At 47.9% G+C, this 15658-nt stretch overlaps 1 protein-coding gene and 1 long non-coding RNA gene across 3 annotated transcripts in view; both read right to left on the bottom strand.

Annotated features, from left to right (window-relative positions):
* LOC121840360 (netrin receptor unc-5 homolog) overlaps positions 1 to 15658 on the bottom strand; it is a 402121-nt gene that overhangs the window by 87069 nt on the left and 299394 nt on the right. The gene's annotated exons all lie outside the window — the stretch shown is intronic.
* LOC112236643 lies at positions 1027 to 1824 on the bottom strand. Of its 2 annotated transcripts, XR_002951259.2 has the most exons (3): positions 1583 to 1821; positions 1382 to 1455; positions 1027 to 1271 (listed from the first exon to the last, which is right to left on the bottom strand). It is a non-coding gene; the product is annotated as an uncharacterized LOC112236643 (long non-coding RNA). The 2 variants fall into 2 exon arrangements; XR_002951258.2 differs by having other exon boundaries at positions 1382 to 1824.

The following is a 15658-nucleotide window of genomic DNA, read 5'->3' as shown; positions in this document are numbered from 1 at the left end:
AAAAAAACATGATTTAGGATTATAAATACAAACGGAGAGATTTGTATTTTTGGGCAGGTTCCGATTACCAAAGAGCTGTTCTCTTGGCTCTCTGTGTTGTATAGTGGGCCCAGCTTTACAGAGAAGCACCCGCAGAAACCAAGCCGTGCCTATCCCACTTCAAGTCCTGACAACCCTCGGATTTCTGGCACTTTTCAAAGGGATTTGTCTGACGGGTCAGGGATCTCTCAGACAACCGTTAGCCGTGTTATGCCAGACGTGTTAGGAAGTATCATTGGATTGACGCACTTCTACATAAAGTTTCCTTACACGGTGGGCGAACATGCAAATAAAAGTGGAATTTGCATCAACGTCCGGTTTCTCAAATGTAATCGGTGCTATTGACTGCCGCTTTAAGTAAGGGCACCGAGTGAGAATGATTTTGAAAAGCATTATCATTCCATTAATGTCCAAATCATATATGATGCGGACATGGTACTGACTAATGTAGTGGCTCTGTGGCCTGGGTCAACCCATGACTCATTCATATGGCGAAACAGTAGTGTTTGATGCAGACTTGAGGCCGGATGGCTGGTTTCTAGGTACGGATGAGTAATGTAGAAATTGAAAATCAATTGTCATTTCTCTACTGCAGTGCCTAACTCATTCACTAACCTTGCAGGCGACAATAGATATCCCCCTCAAGCGGTGGCTGCTCACCCCTTTCGCCAACCCACAGAGCGCAGAGGAGAGGAACTACAATGTGCGCCATTGCCAGGTACGAGCTGTTGTGGCTTCTGAAGGACAGATGGTGCTGCCTCGATTCCTCAGGCGGAAACATTTTATACAAGCCTGAAAAGGTCTGCGACATTGTGAGGGCGTGTGCTGTGCTATATAATGTGGCACAGCTAAGGAATGTAGGAATGCTAGGAAGGAGTGCTTTACCCCCTGTCGGTTGTGTTGGCCCCGACCCCTATCCCCAGGCGTATGAACCAAACGCAGCGTGTGGATTTGTGGATTTGATGCATCGCTTGTAAGAACAAAGAATGAAAACAAACACTATTTATTGAGTAATTATTTCAAAGTACAGCTTATGTCACACAACATTTCCACCAACTCATTGGCAACCTCGTTAATAGCATCGATTGTGTCTCTTTGCGTTTCCAGGACTGCATCTGAGGACACGGCGCTGGAGGGTTGTGACGCACGAGGTTAAGTGGAGACGCCGGGGTTCCGCGAACGCCGCTCCTGCTCAGCTGCAGCACCACCCACCCCGCTGGAACACTTCGCTACTAAAGACAAAAAAAAGTCAATTGTTTGTGTAAATACATTTAAACTATAAGTTTAAACTTGAATGCATTTGGGTTTACTCTTTTCAAACGAGGGAGTACTAATTACATACCTGGATCATCCGGTGCGTCTTGCATGTCCGTGTCCCCTTCCACCTCCGTAACTATTCACTCAGGAGGGATTCAGCTAACAAATCAAATGTATTTATAAAGCCCTTCGTACATCAGCTGATATCTCAAAGTGCTGTACAGGAGTGTGTGTAGAAGCATGGTGGCTAGGAAAAAGTCCCTAGAAAGGCCAAAAGCTATAATACCGGCAAGCCGCTCATCAAGGGCTCATCAAGGGGGTTGAGCTCCGGTGTCCCCTTATCCCCCGCCGTGACACAAACACTTTGTCTGTGTAAGAGGCTCCTTTTTGTCGGACCACTTTTTCTTCTTCGAGGTTCCGACCAGCAGCGTTCACAGCGTCCGCCACATGCTGCCGCTCCGGCGCCGTTTTTGTCATTTGTAATGTCCACACTGCGTCCACCAAACTATATAATATTTCTTGTTTCAACCTCCCCTCCCCTACAACAACTTCCGTTTCACACTGGGTGAAATAACTTTATTTTTTTGTTGCCTTTTTGTCGGGATTTAGGCTGAGTTTCTGTACAGCACTATGTGACATCAGCTGATGTAAGTAGGGCTTTATAAATAACATTTGATTTTATTTTGTCGTCATGCAGTCAGTACGGATGAATATTAATTAGGGTCGTTTCACTGACTATCGGCAACAGTGGGCGTTAAAAGGACAAGACGCTCGTTCACCTGCGCCACATTTCGGGTTGATTGTGATTTATAAAGCGAAACCGGGCGTGGCGCACTGTTATCAATCAGAATATTTTTTTTTTGCGAATAAGCACTTTCTGTGTTTCGTCCGTAGGCCAACTTTTTGACGTGAATCCTCCGTACAGTTTTATAAACGAGGCCCCTGGTGATTGGCAGGAAGGTAGAGCGGAAAAGCACACCACCTGTAGTTACAGAGACTGAAGGTGTGTGTTATGTTTTTCCAGTTCCCTGAGGGTAGAAAGAGACTGGACCCCTGTCAGATGGCCTCCATCTCTTTATCTGTCTAACACACCTGGGCCCATACCTGCAAGGGATGATATACACACACACACACACACACACACACACACACACACACACACACACACACACACACACACACACACACACACAGATAGACATGAAGCACACACCCGTCAGAAGAGAGGTGAGGCCTTGCACCCTGCTTGGCACCTCTATTAGGCATGTGTCCTGGTGGAGGCTTCAGTCAACATTTTACCCGCATGAAAGCTGCAATCATTTGCCCCCTGCTAACATCTTTCCCTCTTTCTCTCTTCCCTTCCTGTTCCTGTTGCCATGGCCTTGGGCATCACTCTAAAGAGGGAAGGCTACAGGTAAACCATGCAGCTGCTGTCTGGACCAGGGACAGATTGCTTTGCACCATACAGATTGCCTTATGCTTATCCTCCTCTTCCTCCCTCCCTACATCCCTCCCCCTCCCTACACCCTCCCTACATCCCTACACCCTCCCTACATCCATCCCTACACCCTCCCTACACCCCCCTCTCCCTCCCTACATCCCCCCTCTCTCCCTCCCTACATCCCCCCCTCTCTCCCTCCCTACATCCCCCCCCCAGGGTTTCCCTCCCTTAAAGTTCTCCCTCCCTGGCCCCCCCAGGGTTTAGCTGGATGGCAGGAGGAGTTTAAGGTAATCTGGCTGTTAGCTGGAAGGCAGGAGGAGTTTAAGGTAATCTGGCTGTTAGTTGGAAGGCAGAGGGAGTTTAAGGTAATCTGGCTGTTAGTTGGAAGCCAGAGGGAGTTTAAGGTAATCTGGCTGTTAGTTGGAAGCCAGAGGGAGTTTAAGGTAATTTGGCTGTTAGTTGGAAGCCAGAGGGAGTTTAAGGTAATCTCAGGGAGGGGTTTGGGCGAATGTAAATGTAAATATTCAGTAGAGACACAAACACACACAGACTGACAGCATCACAGAAACAGCCTGCAGTAAGGACCCAAGAAAACATCTATATCTGAAAACCTTCAGCAGATTTGAGGCATTTTGACATTTTTAGGCGTTTTGAAAAAAACTAATCTCACACCAACTTTTACATGACCATAATGACATATCTACGTGTTTAAATGTTACGCATGTACAAACTATAGCAGAAATGTCAACTCTGAATATCTCCATTTTGACTCATCTTGATCTTCCATCTGTTAGAAAGACGAGAAAAAGGATTTCATGTTTTTAATTTATAATAATCATTTATAATTCATAACACTACTGTATATTTTAGCTGCTGTTCCGCCCCCACCATATTTACATGGTCTTGTTGTAACCATGTATCCCCCAGGATAACAACATATGCTAACTGAGAAATAATGTAGGAACAAGATACATACAGTTGAAGTCGGAGGTTTACATACACTGTCACGCCCTGACCGTAGATCGCTTTCTATGTTTCTATTTTTTTTGTTTGGTCAGGGTGTGATGTGGGTGGGCATTCTGTTTGTATGTCTAGGTTGTGTATTTCTATGTTTTTGGCCGGGTATGGTTCTCAATCAGGGACAGCTGTCTTTCGTTCTCTCTGATTGAGAACCATACTTAGGCAGCCTGTTTTCCCCCTGTTAGTTGTGGGTAGTTGTTGTCTCTGATTGAGAACCATACTTAGGTAGCCTGTTTTCCCCCTGTTAGTTGTGGGTAGTTGTTGTCTCTGATTGAGAACCATACTTAGGCAGCCTGTTTTCCCCCTGTTAGTTGTGGGTAGTTGTTGTCTCTGATTGAGAACCATACTTAGGTAGCCTGTTTTCCCCCTGTTAGTTGTGGGTAGTTGTTGTCTCTGATTGAGAACCATACTTAGGTAGCCTGTTTTCCCCCTGTTAGTTGTGGGTAGTTGTTGTCTCTGATTGAGAACCATACTTAGGCAGCCTGTTTTCCCACTGTTAGTTGTGGGTAGTTGTTGTCTCTGATTGAGAACCATACTTAGGCAGCCTGTTTTCCCACTGTTAGTTGTGGGTAGTTGTTGTCTCTGATTGAGAACCATACTTAGGCAGCCTGTTTCCCCCCTGTTAGTTGTGGGTAGTTGTTGTCTCTGATTGAGAACCATACTTAGGTAGCCTGTTTTCCCCCTGTGGGTTGTGGGTAGTTGTTGTCTCTGATTGAGAACCATACTTAGGCAGCCTGTTTTCCCACTGTTAGTTGTGGGTGTGTTGCACCTGACGGAGCTGTTTCGGTTGCTCTTTTGTTGTTTTGGTTATTCATCTTGTTTATTTAACCGAACACTGAACACTTACCACGCTGCACTTTGGTCCTCACCTTCTTCTACCAACGGCCCTTACCTACACTTAGGTTGGAGTCATTAAAACTCTTTTTTCAACCACTCCTCAAATTTCTTGTTAACGAACTATAGTTTTGGCAAGTCTGTTGGACATATACTTTGCGCCTGAGGCAGGTAATTTTTCCAACAATTGTTTACAGATTATTTCACATATAATTAGCTGTATCACAATTCCAGTGGGTAAGAAGTTTACATACACTAAGTTGACTGTGCCTTTAAACAGCGTGGACAATTCCAGAAAATTATGTCATGGCGTTAGAAGCTTCTGATAGGCTAATTGACATAATTTGAGTCAATTGGAGGTGTACCTGTGGATGTATTTCAAGGCCTACCTTCAAACTCAGTGCCTCTTTGCTTGACATTATGGGAAAATCAAAAGAAATCAACCAAGACCTCAGAATTTTTTTGTAGACCACAAGTCTGGTTCATCATTGGGACTAATTTCCAAACGCCTGAAGGTACCACGTTCATCTGTACAAACAATAGTATCCAAGTATAAACACCATGGGACCAGCCGTCATACCGCTCAGGAAGGAGACGCGTTCTATCTCCTAGAGGTGAACGTACTTTGGTGCGAAAAGTGCAAATCAATCCCAGAACAACAGCAAAGGACCTTGTGAAGATGCTGGAGGAAAGGTACAAAAGTATCTATATCCACAGTAAAACAAGTCCTATACCGACATAACCTGAAAGGCCGCTCAGCAAGAAACTGCGATTAAAAAAGCCCGACTACGGTCTGCACATGGGTACAAAGGAAGGAAAATTACGTGGATATATTGAAGCAAAATCTCAAGATATCAGTCATTTGCTTGGTCGCAAATGAGTCTTCCAAATGGACAATGACCCCAAGCATACTTCCAAAGTGTTGGAAAATTGGCTTAAGGACAAAGTCAAGGTATTGGATTGGCCATCACAAAGCCCTGACCTCCAGCCTGCAGAAAATAGGACTGAAAAAGTGTGTGCGAGCAAGGAGGCCTACAAACCTGACTCAGTTACACCAGCTCTGTCAGGAGGAATGGGCCAACATTCACCCAACTTATTGTGGGAAGCTTGAGGAAGGCTACCCAAAATGTTTTACCCAAGTTAAACTATTTAAAGGCAATGCTACCAAATACTAATTGAGTGTATGTAAACTTATGACCCACTGGGAATGTGATGAAAGAAATAAAAGCTGAAATAAATCATTCTGACATTTCACATTCTTAAAATAATGTAGTGATCCTAACTGACCTAAGACTGGGAAGTTTTACACAAATTAAATGTCAGTAATTGTTAAAAACTGAGTTTAAATGTATTTGGCTAAGGTGTATGTTAACTTCCGACTTCAACTGTACCTGGTTTAATGGAGGAGGAGGGAATGTAAACATTATCTGTTCATGTTCTGATCCTCCTTTAACCCTTTACACTGGAGATGTTGAGAGGTGTCCCTTCCTCCCTCTCTCCCTGCTATCACTCTCTCTCTTTTACTCTCTCCCTTACTATCTCTCTATTTGTTCTAAGTCTCTCTCTCTCCCTTACTATCTCTCTATTTGTTCTAAGTCTCTCTCTCTCTCTCTCTCTCTCTCTCTCTCTCTCTCTCACACAGTGACCGTATGTACTGTACATGTCCCAATCAGAAGTCATGGATTACAGGAAACATCGGCACTGACCTAAAGGCTAGAGCTACCGCTTTCAAGGAGCGGGACACTGACCTAAAGGCTAGAGCTACCGCTTTCAAGGAGCGGGACACTGACCTAAAGGCTACCGCTTTCAAGGAGCGGGACACTAACCTAAAGGCTAGAGCTACCGCTTTCAAGGAGCGGGACACTGACCTAAAGGCTAGAGCTACCGCTTTCAAGGAGCGGGACACTGACCTAAAGGCTAGAGCTACCGCTTTCAAGGAGCGGGACACTGACCTAAAGGCTAGAGCTACCGCTTTCAAGGAGCGGGACACTAACCTAAAGGCTAGAGCTACCGCTTTCAAGGAGCAGGACACTGACCTAAAGGCTAGAGCTACCGCTTTCAAGGAGCAGGACACTGACCTAAAGGCAAGAGCTACCGCTTTCAAGGAGCGGGACACTAACCTAAAGGCTAGAGCTACCGCTTTCAAGGAGCGGGACACTGACCTAAAGGCTAGAGCTACCGCTTTCAAGGAGCGGGACACTGACCTAAAGGCTAGAGCTACCACTTTCAAGGAGCGGGACACTGACCTAAAGGCTAGAGCTACCGCTTTCAAGGAGCGGGACACTGACCTAAAGGCTACCGCTTTCAGGAGCGGGACACTGACCTAAAGGCTAGAGCTACCGCTTTCAAGGAGCGGGACACTGACCTAAAGGCTACCGCTTTCAAGGAGCGGGACACTGACCTAAAGGCTAGAGCTACCGCTTTCAAGGAGCGGGACACTAACCTAAAGGCTACCGCTTTCAAGGAGCGGGACACTGACCTAAAGGCTAGAGCTACCGCTTTCAAGGAGCGGGACACTGACCTAAAGGCTAGAGCTACCGCTTTCAAGGAGCGGGACACTGACCTAAAGGCTAGAGCTACCGCTTTCAAGGAGCGGGACACTGACCTAAAGGCTAGAGCTACCGCTTTCAAGGAGCGGGACACTGACCTAAAGGCTAGAGCTACCGCTTTCAAGGAGCGGGACACTGACCTAAAGGCTAGAGCTACCGCTTTCAAGGAGCGGGACACTAACCTAAAGGCTAGAGCTACTGCTTTCAAGGAGCGGGACACTAACCTAAAGGCTAGAGCTACTGCTTTCAAGGAGCAGGACACTGACCTAAAGGCTAGAGCTACTGCTTTCAAGGAGCGGGACACTAACCTAAAGGCTAGAGCTACTGCTTTCAAGGAGCGGGACACTAACCTAAAGGCTAGAGCTACCGCTTTCAAGGAGCGGGACACTGACCTAAAGGCTACCGCTTTCAAGGAGCGGGACACTGACCTAAAGGCTAGAGCTACCGCTTTCAAGGAGCGGGACACTGACCTAAAGGCTAGAGCTACCGCTTTCAAGGAGCGGGACACTGACCTAAAGGCTAGAGCTACCGCTTTCAAGGAGCGGGACACTGACCTAAAGGCTAGAGCTACCGCTTTCAAGGAGCGGGACACTGACCTAAAGGCTAGAGCTACCGCTTTCAAGGAGCGGGACACTGACCTAAAGGCTAGAGCTACCGCTTTCAAGGAGCGGGACACTGACCTAAAGGCTAGAGCTACCGCTTTCAAGGAGCGGGACACTAACCTAAAGGCTAGAGCTACCGCTTTCAAGGAGCGGGACACTGACCTAAAGGCTAGAGCTACCGCTTTCAAGGAGCGGGACACTGACCTAAAGGCTACCGCTTTCAAGGAGCGGGACACTGACCTAAAGGCTAGAGCTACCGCTTTCAAGGAGCGGGACACTGACCTAAAGGCTAGAGCTACCGCTTTCAAGGAGCAGGACACTGACCTAAAGGCTAGAGCTACCGCTTTCAAGGAGCGGGACACTGACCTAAAGGCTAGAGCTACCGCTTTCAAGGAGCAGGACACTAACCTAAAGGCTAGAGCTACCGCTTTCAAGGAGCAGGACACTGACCTAAAGGCTAGAGCTACCGCTTTCAAGGAGCGGGACACTGACCTAAAGGCTAGAGCTACCGCTTTCAAGGAGCGGGACACTGACCTAAAGGCTACCGCTTTCAAGGAGCGGGACACTAACCTAAAGGCTACCGCTTTCAAGGAGCGGGACACTAACCTAAAGGCTAGAGCTACCGCTTTCAAGGAGCGGGACACTAACCTAAAGGCTAGAGCTACCGCTTTCAAGGAGCGGGACACTAACCTAAAGGCTACCGCTTTCAAGGAGCGGGACACTGACCTAAAGGCTAGAGCTACCGCTTTCAAGGAGCGGGACACTAACCTAAAGGCTAGAGCTACCGCTTTCAAGGAGCAGGACACTGACCTAAAGGCTAGAGCTACCGCTTTCAAGGAGCAGGACACTGACCTAAAGGCTAGAGCTACCGCTTTCAAGGAGCGGGACACTAACCTAAAGGCTAGATCTACCGCTTTCAAGGAGCAGGACACTAACCTAAAGGCTAGAGCTACCGCTTTCAAGGAGCAGGACACTGACCTAAAGGCTAGAGCTACCGCTTTCAAGGAGCGGGACACTGACCTCAAGGCTGGAGCTTTCAAGGAGCGGGACACTGACCTAAAGGCTGGAGCTACCGCTTTAAAGGAGCGGGACACTGACCTCAAGGCTGGAGCTTTCAAGGAGCGGGACACTGACCTAAAGGCTAGAGCTACCGCTTTCAAGGAGCGGGACACTAACCTAAAGGCTAGAGCTACTGCTTTCAAGGAGCGGGACACTGACCTCAAGGCTAGAGCTACCGCTTTCAAGGAGCGGGACACTGACCTAAAGGCAAGAGCTACCGCTTTCAAGGAGCGGGACACTGACCTAAAGGCTAGAGCTACTGCTTTCAAGGAGCGGGACACTAACCTAAAGGCTAGAGCTACTGCTTTCAAGGAGCGGGACACTGACCTAAAGGCTAGAGCTACCGCTTTCAAGGAGCGGGACACTAACCTAAAGGCTAGAGCTACTGCTTTCAAGGAGCGGGACACTGACCTAAAGGCTAGAGCTACCGCTTTCAAGGAGCGGGACACTGACCTAAAGGCTACCGCTTTCAAGGAGCAGGACACTGACCTAAAGGCTAGAGCTACCGCTTTCAAGGAGCGGGACACTGACCTAAAGGCTAGAGCTACCGCTTTCAAGGAGCGGGACACTGACCTAAAGGCTACCGCTTTCAAGGAGCGGGACACTAACCTAAAGGCTAGAGCTACCGCTTTCAAGGAGCGGGACACTGACCTAAAGGCTAGAGCTACCGCTTTCAAGGAGCGGGACACTGACCTAAAGGCTAGAGCTACCGCTTTCAAGGAGCGGGACACTGACCTAAAGGCTAGAGCTACCGCTTTCAAGGAGCGGGACACTAACCTAAAGGCTAGAGCTACCGCTTTCAAGGAGCGGGACACTAACCTAAAGGCTAGAGCTACCACTTTCAAGGAGCGGGACACTGACCTAAAGGCTAGAGCTACTGCTTTCAAGGAGCGGGACACTGACCTGAAGGTTACCGCTTTCAAGGAGCGGGACACTGACCTAAAGGCTAGAGCTACCGCTTTCAAGGAGCGGGACACTAACCTAAAGGCTACCGCTTTCAAGGAGCGGGACACTGACCTAAAGGCTAGAGCTACTGCTTTCAAGGAGCGGGACACTGACCTAAAGGCTAGAGCTACCGCTTTCAAGGAGCGGGACACTGACCTAAAGGCTAGAGCTACCGCTTTCAAGGAGCGGGACACTAACCTAAAGGCTAGAGCTACCGCTTTCAAGGAGCGGGACACTGACCTAAAGGCTACCGCTTTCAAAGAGCGGGACACTGACGTCAAGGCTGGAGCTTTCAAGGAGCGGGACACTGACCTAAAGGCTAGAGCTACCGCTTTCAAGGAGCGGGACACTAACCTAAAGGCTACCGCTTTCAAGGAGCGGGACACTGACCTAAAGGCTAGAGCTACCGCTTTCAAGGAGCGGGACACTAACCTAAAGGCTACCGCTTTCAAGGAGCGGGACACTGACCTAAAGGCTAGAGCTACCGCTTTCAAGGAGCGGGACACTGACCTAAAGGCTAGAGCTACCGCTTTCAAGGAGCGGGACACTGACCTAAAGGCTAGAGCTACCGCTTTCAAGGAGCGGGACACTGACCTAAAGGCTAGAGCTACCGCTTTCAAGGAGCGGGACACTAACCTAAAGGCTAGATCTACCGCTTTCAAGGAGCGGGACACTGACCTAAAGGCTAGAGCTACCGCTTTCAAGGAGCGGGACACTAACCTAAAGGCTAGAGCTACCGCTTTCAAGGAGCGGGACACTAACCTAAAGGCTAGAGCTACCGCTTTCAAGGAGCGGGACACTGACCTCAAGGCTGGAGCTACCGCTTTCAAGGAGCGGGACACTGACCTAAAGGCTAGAGCTACCGCTTTCAAGGAGCGGGACACTGACCTAAAGGCTACCGCTTTCAAGGAGCGGGACACTGACCTAAAGGCTACCGCTTTCAAGGAGCGGGACACTGACCTAAAGGCTAGAGCTACCGCTTTCAAGGAGCGGGACACTGACCTAAAGGCTAGAGCTACCGCTTTCAAGGAGCGGGACACTGACCTAAAGGCTAGAGCTACCGCTTTCAAGGAGCGGGACACTGACCTAAAGGCTACCGCTTTCAAGGAGCGGGACACTGACCTAAAGGCTAGAGCTACCGCTTTCAAGGAGCGGGACACTGACCTAAAGGCTAGAGCTACCGCTTTCAAGGAGCGGGACACTAACCTAAAGGCTACCGCTTTCAAGGAGCAGGACACTGACCTAAAGGCTAGAGCTACCGCTTTCAAGGAGCGGGACACTGACCTAAAGGCTAGAGCTACCGCTTTCAAGGAGCGGGACACTGACCTAAAGGCTAGAGCTACCGCTTTCAAGGAGCGGGACACTAACCTAAAGGCTAGAGCTACCGCTTTCAAGGAGCGGGACACTGACCTAAAGGCTAGAGCTACCGCTTTCAAGGAGCGGGACACTGACCTAAAGGCTACCGCTTTCAAGGATGCGGGACACTGACCTAAAGGCTAGAGCTACCGCTTTCAAGGAGCGGGACACTAACCTAAAGGCTAGAGCTACCGCTTTCAAGGAGCGGGACACTGACCTAAAGGCTAGAGCTACCGCTTTCAAGGAGCGGGACACTAACCTAAAGGCTACCGCTTTCAAGGAGCGGGACACTAACCTAAAGGCTAGAGCTACCGCTTTCAAGGAGCGGGACACTGACCTAAAGGCTAGAGCTACCGCTTTCAAGGAGCGGGACACTGACCTAAAGGCTAGAGCTACCGCTTTCAAGGAGCGGGACACTGACCTAAAGGCTAGAGCTACCGCTTTCAAGGAGCGGGACACTGACCTAAAGGCTAGAGCTACCGCTTTCAAGGAGCGGGACACTGACCTAAAGGCTAGAGCTACCGCTTTCAAGGAGCGGGACACTGACCTAAAGGCTACCGCTTTCAAGGAGCGGGACACTGACCTAAAGGCAAGAGCTACCGCTTTCAAGGAGCGGGACACTAACCTAAAGGCTAGAGCTACCGCTTTCAGGAGCGGGACACTGACCTAAAGGCTACCGCTTTCAAGGAGCGGGACACTGACCTAAAGGCTAGAGCTACCGCTTTCAAGGAGCGGGACACTGACCTAAAGGCTAGAGCTACCGCTTTCAAGGAGCGGGACACTGACCTAAAGGCTAGAGCTACCGCTTTCAAGGAGCGCTTTACCGAAATAACAATTTCCTCTGACGAACAATCAAACAAGCGAAGCTTTAATACAGGACTAAGATCGAATCCTACTCCACTGGCTCTGACGATCCTCGGATGTGGCAGGAGAGTGGCAAACTATCACAGATTATAAAGGGAAACCCAGCCGTGAGCTGCCCAGTGACGTGAGCCTACCAGGACACTGACCTAAAGGAAGTGACATTGTCCAATTATGTGTTTGGGTTCCCTCAAAATAAGTCATTCAGAGAGGGACTTTTATGTTTACCGTCCCTTCAGGGGACCAACACGAGGAGAGGATCTTCTGAAAGCCTTTGTTACATTTTTTGCTGATAATAATATCGACTGGTCAAATTTGGCATCTGCACTTACGACGCCCCAAACATGCGAGGGAAGGAGAAGGGACTCATAGGCCTGATGAGAAAGAGAGAGGATACTCAAAGACTGTGACTTACAGAATGTGATGCAGCAAGTCGTGCGTGTGGTGAACATTGGTATTGTGAGGGCACTGAATCCCCGGCAATTCCGCCAGTTGCAGGAAGAATACCGGAGAGAATATGGCACTGAATCCCCTGGCAATTCCGCCAGTTGCAGGAAGAATACCGGAGAGAATACGGCACTGAATCCCCTGGCAATTCCGCCAGTTGCAGGAAGAATATCGGAGAGAATATGGCACTGAATCCCCTGGCAATTCCGCCAGTTGCAGGAAGAATACCGGAGAGAATATGGCACTGAATCCCCTGGCAATTCCGGCAGTTGCAGGAAGAATACCGGAGAGAATACTGCGACTTGTTATTTCACAGAGGTGAGATGGCTGTCTCGTGGCAGAGTTTTGGTAAGATTTCTCTCTCTCCTCCCTCAAATCCATGAATTTGTTGGAAGCCAGGGGAGAGAGGAGCCAGAGCTGGCTGATCCACAGTGGATGTTAGAGCTGGCTGTTTAACTGACATCACCTGCCACCTGAACAGGGGAATCTCCAGCTCCAAGAGAAAGCTAAAACTCCGGGCAAAATGCTGCGTGTGGTCACAACATTTCAAAATGTTCATACCTGACAGACAGTTTGTTCATTTCCCAACACTCAGAGCAGTCAACACAATCCAACGCAGACATACTGCAACATTTTAGCTATGATGCATTTGTGCGTGTGTGTTAGAAGAGTTGAAGTTGGAGTTTGAGTCAAGATTCAAGGATATCATGGAGTACAAGGAGTTTTTCAACTTCATTGAGACCCCCTTTCATGTGCCAGTGCCATCTCTGACCCCCCCAGTCATCACAAGCCCTCTGTCCTGATCGTGCTGAACTAGACAGTGAGATAGTGGAGCTGTAGGCAAATTACCCATTGCAAGGTGAACTAAGATCAGGTGTTACCCATTTCTGGAGCCTTGTGTGTCAGACACAGAGTATCTGAAGCAAAAGGTAACATCATCTCTTGTCTTATTCATGTGAAGCATTTTAAACAAAGAACACTGTGAATCAAAAAACAGAAGCCGACTGACGGATAGTAACAACATACATTTAGAATGAAGTCAGTCAAGGAGCAGAACGGGACATTTTCGCTCATCCAACTACTGAGGGGTCGTATACATGCCATGTAGCCTATTTTACGTGTGTTCGTATATATTTGTGATGTGCTGTACATCAAATCAATTGTTTATGCTTTATTGCTCTCAATTGATCATTAATAATATCGGAAAATAAAAAGTAGAACAAATTAAAGATCTGTACAGCGCACTGAATGATTGTCTCAACCCAAAGTGGCCCCCTTCCCAAACATAGTGAGTAACACTGGTGTATCCTTAAGTAACACAAGTACATGTAAAAGTAGAAATCATTTCAAATTCCTTATATTAAGCAAACCAGACAGCATCATTTTCTTGTCTTTAAAATGTACGAATTTCACGTTCCAACACAAAGAACATCATTCACAAACAAAGCATGTTTAGTGAGTCCTCCAGATCAGAGGCAGTAGGGATGACCAGGGATGTTCTCTGTTTAGTGAGTCCTCCAGATCAGAGGCACTAGGGATGACCAGGGATGTTCTCTGTTTAGTGAGTCCTCCAGATCAGAGGCAGTAGGGATGACCAGGGATGTTCTCTGTTTAGTGAGTCTGCCAGATCAGAGGCAGTAGGGATGACCAGGGATGTTCTCTGTTTAGTGAGTCCTCCAGATCAGAGGCAGTAGGGATGACCAGGGATGTTCTCTGTTTAGTGAGTCTGCCAGATCAGAGGCAGTAGGGATGACCAGGGATGTTCTCTGTTTAGTGAGTCCTCCAGATCAGAGGCACTAGGGATGACCAGGGATGTTCTCTGTTTAGTGAGTCCTCCAGATCAGAGGCAGTAGGGATGACCAGGGATGTTCTCTGTTTAGTGAGTCTGCCAGATCAGAGGCAGTAGGGATGACCAGGGATGTTCTCTGTTTAGTGAGTCCTCCAGATCAGAGACAGTAGGGATGACCAGGGATGTTCTCTGTTTAGTGAGTCCTCCAGATCAGAGGCACTAGGGATGACCAGGGATGTTCTCTGTTTAGTGAGTCCTCCAGATCAGAGGCAGTAGGGATGACCAGGGATGTTCTCTGTTTAGTGAGTCCTCCAGATCAGAGGCAGTAGGGATGACCAGAGATGTTCTCTGTTTAGTGAGTCCTCCAGATCAGAGGCAGTAGGGATGACCAGGGATGTTCTCTGTTTAGTGAGTCCTCCAGATCAGAGGCAGTAGGGATGACCAGAGATGTTCTCTTGATAACTGCGTGAATTGGACAATTTGTATGTGTAGTAAAAATATATATTTTTTTAAACAAATGTAGTGAAGTAAAAGTATAAGTTGTTGAAAATATAGATATTAAAGTACAGATACCCCCCCCCCCAAAAAACGTATTTTTACTTAAGTACTTTACACCACTGCCTAAATGACCTGTAGCATTCACATATGTTTTGAAAGGCTGGTCATGGCTCACATCAACACCATCATCCCAGAAACCCTAGACACACCCCAATTTGCATACCACCCCAACAGATCCACAGATGACGCAATCTCTACTGCACTGCACACTGCCCTTTCCCACCTGGACCTACGTGAGAATGCTGTTCATTGACTACAGCTCAGCGTTCAACACCATAGTGCCCTCAAAGCTCATCACTAAGCTAAGGACCCTGGGACCAAACACCTCCCTCTGCAACTGGATCCTGGACTTCCTGACGGGCCGCCCCCAGGTGGTGAGTCCCCTATTGTAGCCTAGTACCCTGTGTATATAACATAGTTATCATTACTCAGTACTGGTACCCTGTGTATATAACCTAGTTATCATTACTCAGTACTGGTACCCTGTGTATATAACCTGGTTATCATTACTCAGTACTAGTACCCTGTGTATATAACCTAGTTATCATTACTCAGTACTGGTACCCTGTGTATATAACCTAGTTATCATTACTCAGTACTGGTACCCCGTGTATATAATCTAGTTATCATTACTCAGTACTGGTACCCTGTGTATATAACCTAGTTATCATTACTCAGTACTGGTACCATGTGTATATAACCTAGTTATCATTACTCAGTACTGGTACCCTGTGTATATAACCTAGTTATCATTACTCAGTACTGGTACCCTGTGTATATAACCTAGTTATCATTACTCAGTACTGGAACCCTGTGTATATAACCTAGTTATCATTACTCAGTACTAGTACCCTGTGTATATAACCTAGTTATCATTACTCAGTACTGGTACCCCGTGTAT

This window comes from Oncorhynchus tshawytscha, linkage group LG21 (assembly GCF_018296145.1).
Source record: "Oncorhynchus tshawytscha isolate Ot180627B linkage group LG21, Otsh_v2.0, whole genome shotgun sequence".
Taxonomy (NCBI): Eukaryota; Metazoa; Chordata; class Actinopteri; order Salmoniformes; family Salmonidae; genus Oncorhynchus; species Oncorhynchus tshawytscha.
Note: the sequence above shows the minus strand (reverse complement) of the source record. Positions and strands in the feature narration are given on the sequence as shown.